Source organism: Tupaia chinensis, unplaced genomic scaffold, assembly GCF_000334495.1.
Source record: "Tupaia chinensis unplaced genomic scaffold, TupChi_1.0 Scaffold000493_1, whole genome shotgun sequence".
NCBI classification, from domain to species: domain Eukaryota; kingdom Metazoa; phylum Chordata; class Mammalia; order Scandentia; family Tupaiidae; genus Tupaia; species Tupaia belangeri.
Genome location: NW_006160005.1, coordinates 2,465,022 through 2,470,602, shown reverse-complemented (window position 1 = coordinate 2,470,602; position 5,581 = coordinate 2,465,022).

Sequence of the window (5,581 nt, the reverse complement as noted above, 5' to 3'; positions counted from 1 at the left end):
CATTGCTGCCAATAAGTTGCTTCAGACAGCTTCATTTCCTTTTCCTTTAAAAATTAACTTATTATTATTATTTTTTGCTACAGGGCACATGCACCCACGAGAGAGAGACAGAAAGAAAACCTCTCTTATGGAGGATGACCACACCAATCCCCTTTTCTTCATTCTTTCAGAATGTTGGGCACACACAAATACGTGCCCAGTGTGTTATTCAAGCTCCTGGGTCCAGGACTCAGACTGCACAGGCAGCCATGTGGGACTCAGCTGCCCCAAAACCATGCCCCTGACTGGCCCCTGCTAATCCATTTGCACCCACCTGTCCCTTCCCATCTTTATAAGACCCTCCTCTTATTTTACTTTATTTATTTATTTATTTATTTATTTATTTATTTTAGAGTGCTTTTTGCTATAGGATGCATCCACTCATCAGAGAGACAGAGAGACAAAAAGCAAGAAATCACCCCTCGGGGAGATGGCCACACGGCAATCCCTTCTCCATTCTCCTCTCAGGACTTCAGGCATGCATGCACACGCACCTGGCATGAGTTTTAAACCTCTGGGTCCAGGACTCAAACCAGGGTCAGCCATGTGGGAGTCCATTATGCTACCTGCTGGTTCCAAGACCCTCCTCTTTATCAACCATGTGGGACCCAGCTGCCCCCAACTGCCCCAATATCATGCTCCCGAATGTCCCCTGCTAATACATTTCCACCCCCACCTATCCCTTCCCATCTCCATGAGATCCTCGTCTTTGATCTTAGTCCAGGGCAAACTTCAGGGCAATGTGCATGCATCGGAACACGTTTACTAGTGTCAAAGCCTTTACTAGTGTCAGACCTTTTCAGGGTCTGCAGGCAAGCTGCCATTTCCATCTGGCCACGCCGCTGGTAGGGCTGACTGCATGCCCCAGCGTCTGACCCTTCGTTGAGGCTAGCTTTCAATAAACTCCCTTGTGACTTTTGCTTTACGGTTGTTTTCTTTGGCTGGACGATTGCAATCATTCATTCCCAGTTTCTTTCCACTGCCATCAACTCCATCAAAAGCTAGCATTCTTCATCGTCTTAGTATCCTCTAGTGTAGACGAGGCAGTCCATTCAAGTTTCTGGAAAAGATAAATGTTTGTAGCAGCATTTTTGTAATAATAAAATAACTGCAAGTAACCTACAGTACTTAATAATAGAGAACTGCCTGGGTACACTGTGCTAATAATTATATTAATCATAATTACAGTTAACTGGGCACTTCCTATGTGCGAGATACTAGGTTGTTTTTTGATTTTTGTTTTTTGGTTTTTTGTTGTTTTTTTTTGAGAGGTTTTTGCTATAGTGCACATGCACTCGCCAGAAAGACAGAGACAGAGAGACAGAAAGCAAGAAATCACCCCCCGGGGGAATGGCCACGCTGCAATCCCTTCTCCTCCATTCTCCTCTTGGGATCTTGGACACGCACGCACATGTGCCCAGCACGAGTTTAAGTCACTGGGTCCGGGACTCGAACCACAGTCAATTACATGGGAGTCCAGCAATACAGCCATTACACCAACCGCTGGTCCTTGCTGGATATTGTTTTAAGAGCTTCGCACTCATTGTTGTAGTTAATTCTATTTTTTTTTTTTTTTTGGCCAGATCCTGTCTGCATTCTCCAGAGAGAAACAGAGGGAGAAAGCACCTCCCAGTGGACCATGGTCACTTGGTAAGTCCTTCTCTTCCATTTTTCCATTCTGTTGGGACTTGGGGTACACCCACACATACGTGCCTGACATATTTTTAAAGCCATCAGGGCCGAGATTTGAACTGTGCACCTTACTGAATTTTCTTATCCTTATTTTACAGGTGAGGCTCAGAGAGGTTAAGAAGTTGGCCCAGAATCACACAGGTAACACGTGATGGGTCCTAAACTTACAAACAGCAAGTTCCTCTAGGATTACTTGGAAAATTAAGTGTACTTTACAAGGTAAAATTGTGAGCTAGCAGGTAGTGTGGTGGTTAAGGCAGCTGGACTCCCACATGGCTGACTGCAGTTCAAGTCCCAGACCTGGCAGTTTGTTTTCTCACTTTCCTTCTCTCTCTCCCTGTCTCTCTATGGTCAACTTCAAAAAAATAAAATAGCGGCAATAAATAAAATTAAATTAAAAACATTCTTAAATAAAATGAAATAAAAGGTAAAAGGACAGTGGCCAGCAGGTGGCATGGAAGTTAAGGATCTGGGTCTCATATGGTTGGCTGCCGACTGGAGTCCTGGGACCTGATGGCTTGAAAATCCCATTTGACGTGTGCACGTGTGCTCAAAAGCCTGAGAGGAAACTGAAGAAGAGATTACGGTGTGGCCATCCCTCCTAAATTTCTCTGTCTCTCCAGCAAGTATGCACGCCCTATGGCAAAAACTAAAAAAAAAAAAAAAAAAGTAAACAACTTTTTGCTATAGCAAGTTGTATATATTAATATATATTACTTTTTAAGAATTATTTATTTTTATTTATTTATTGTTATTCTTCAGTTTGACCAGAGAGAGACACACACATACACAGAGAGAGAGAGAGAAAGGGCAAATGAGAAAGCAAGCCGCCAGGTCTGGGACTCAAACCATGGTCGGTCATGTGGGAGTCCACTGCCCCAAAAGCTATGGCACCTGCCAGCCCCTATTAATATATTCTAAAAGAAGTGAAATAAGTATAATATGTACATACTGCTATGGTGCGAATGGGTCCCCCGAAATTTATGTATTGAGGTTTGGTTGTGACAGGCTTAAGTGGGTGAAAATTTAATCCAGCTGTAGGGTTGGAAGTTAGGGCCTTCAGGAAGTGATCAGGATTCGGGTCGTTGGGGTGGGGTCTCCGTGGCAGAATGGTGGATATATAAGGAGGGCAGTGAGACGGGCACAGGGACACGGACTTGCCCGTGCTTGCTGTGTCTCGCCACGCGATGCTCAGCTGCCACGTTAGCGGTCAGCAAGCAGGATGCCCGCTGGATGCAGCCCTTGGCCTTGGGCCTCCAACACGGAGCTAACTTCGGCCGTTTAAATTACCCAGATTCAGGCAGGCAGGTGGCGTGGTGGTTAAGGGCACTGGACTCCCATATGGCCAACTATGGTTTGAGTCCCGGACCTGGTGTCTTGCTTTCCATCTCTCTTGCTCACTCACTCTTGTCCCTCTCAAATTATAATAAAATAAAATAAGTTAAATAAAATAATTTTTAAAAAATTACCCAGACTTGGGAGTTCTCTTACTAACAATACAATACAGTACTACACAGCACAATGCTAGCGACGAACACACACCATGTGAGAACACTGAACGCGGGCACGTCGAAAAGGCTAACATCCAGGGGAATGAAATGAACTTTCTACTCTAGTCTTCATTTCTCTGTGAAGCTGTGCATAATGTTTAAGTTCTCTCTCTGTGAGTTCTATGCTTTCAGGGCGAGGCAAACTGTTCACTAACTAGATAACGGATCCTTGCTGAGATGTTAAGGAGTTAGACTGGCCCGACCCCTCTGCTCCTTCTTAGAAACTACATTTTACAGGAACTTCTGAAGATAAGCCTGGCTCAGGGCTAGCTTTGAGGGAGTGAGGTGGCTCTGGGCAGACCTGAGAGATGGAAGAGGAGACTTCAAGTAGTGAAGATGGGGCATCTTTGAGAAGGATGTCACCGAAGGGTCGCGGTGTCACAAAAGCTACTTCGTCATGACCTGCTCAGAATGCCTCTCTCCTCAGCAAAGGAATGACTCCTCTCCCCAGTCTGGACTATCCTCCCTGTCCTCCAAGGGTCTCAGGGTGCTTTAAGGAGTGAACAGAGGAAGGAAAGCCCCCGTTGAAAGCGATGGATTGAGCTGACTCTGGAGGGGACAAGCAGGAGTCCCTGGAGCGGGCAGCGGGAGCAGGGAAGGTCCCAGGACAGGAATCCGGGTGAAGCAGATGGACACGGCACTGTCCAGCTCGGTGATTTCCTTCCTCCAGCTTCAAGAGCTTCCCAGAATCATGAACAATCTGAAAATCCCCCCGGGGCTGTAGCCAGGCCAGGGAACACTGAAGGGGGTGGGGGTGGACATGGGCTCAGGGGCAGGGAGTGCGGCAGCCACGGGGAGGCCTGCACAGGGGGTGAGCAATGGGAACGTTGCTGCCTAGAGCGGAGTTGAGAAGCCCGAGGGCTGGGAACAGGAGAAGTAGCTTCAAATATTTTGGTAGACTTTCATGAGAAAAGAGAACACGGCCTGCATTGCTCTGGTCGAGGGTCTTGCTATTTTAAGTGTTCTGTACAGACTGGCAGCAGCAGTGCTTGGAAATGCAGGGCGTCGGGACCCTTAGCAAGGCCCCCAGGTGACTTGTGGGCACATTACGTTTGAGAAGCGTGGATGGGCGCTGTTCTATTCACATCATGGTCCAGGAACCAGTGCCCAGCTCTGCAATTTGTTAATGTTCTTCCATGGGATAAGTACAGAAACAGAACATTTGGAAACCTTTAAAACAATATGACCCTGAGGACCAGCAGATGGCATAATTGTTACTTTGCTGGATTCCCATAGGTCGGCTATAATTTGAGTCCTGGACCTGGCAGAGTTTTAAAAAAACTCATGCTGGGTACATGTGTGTGTGAGCCCAAAATCCTGAAAGGAGAACGGAGGAGAAGGGATTGTGGTGTGGCCATCCTCCCAAGTGGTGATTTCTTGCTCTCTGTCTCTGTCTCTCTGGTAAGTGCACGTGCCCTATGGCAAAAATATCTGAAAAAGAAGAAAGAAAGAAAGAAAGAAAGAAAGAAAGAAAGAAAGAAAAGGAAGGAAGGAAGGAAGGAAGGAAGGAAGGAAGGAAGGAAGGAAGGAAGGAAGGAAGGAAGGAAGGAAGAGCAATTTGACACTGTCGTGACACCCTAGTTAACAGCGACCTTTTCCACTGATAGGGCCATCCTCAGTGTTGCACTAATGGTTACTAGTTGTGCCTGATTGGTCCACATCGACTGGGGGGGCGGGGAAAGTTTCTGGAGTGGCACCTGAGAATCTGTGTGTCTAACAAGCTCCCAGGTGATGCTGAGACTGCTGGAATCAGAATGAGAACCACTGCTCTCGAGTAGAAGATGGTATGGACCAGCGGGTAGGAGTTGCAGGACCCAGATTCCAGCTGAACGCACAGAGGAATGTTCCAACAGTCGGCTGCGCTGATTGTAACCGACACCGCTAATTAGCTAAGCCGTTCGCTAGCGCAGAGACAATGAGCTCACCGTTGGCTCAATGCTTTACCACTCCTTATCTCCCTCAGACTTTATAATAGCCCCGTGAGGTAAGTGGTCATTCTGTCATTTCTGTTTTAGGGATGAAGAAACTGACTTGCCCGCGGTCAAATGGCAAAGGCGTTCGCTTGTGGTTCAGCTCTGAGTAGCCGCCTTCCAGGTGAGGCTGAAGCAGTCTGGCCTTGGGCGGGACTTTGGACCTGACAGCTTGCGGCCCCTCCCACCTCAAAGAATCAGGAGCCTCTTCTCCCATGAGTTCCACCCAGCTGGCTCTCTGGAACACATGCAGGTTCATCCATGGTGTAAGGACATGTGTCAGCAGGTGGAGTATCTGCCTAACTCAGTGAACCAACATGTTGCCCATGA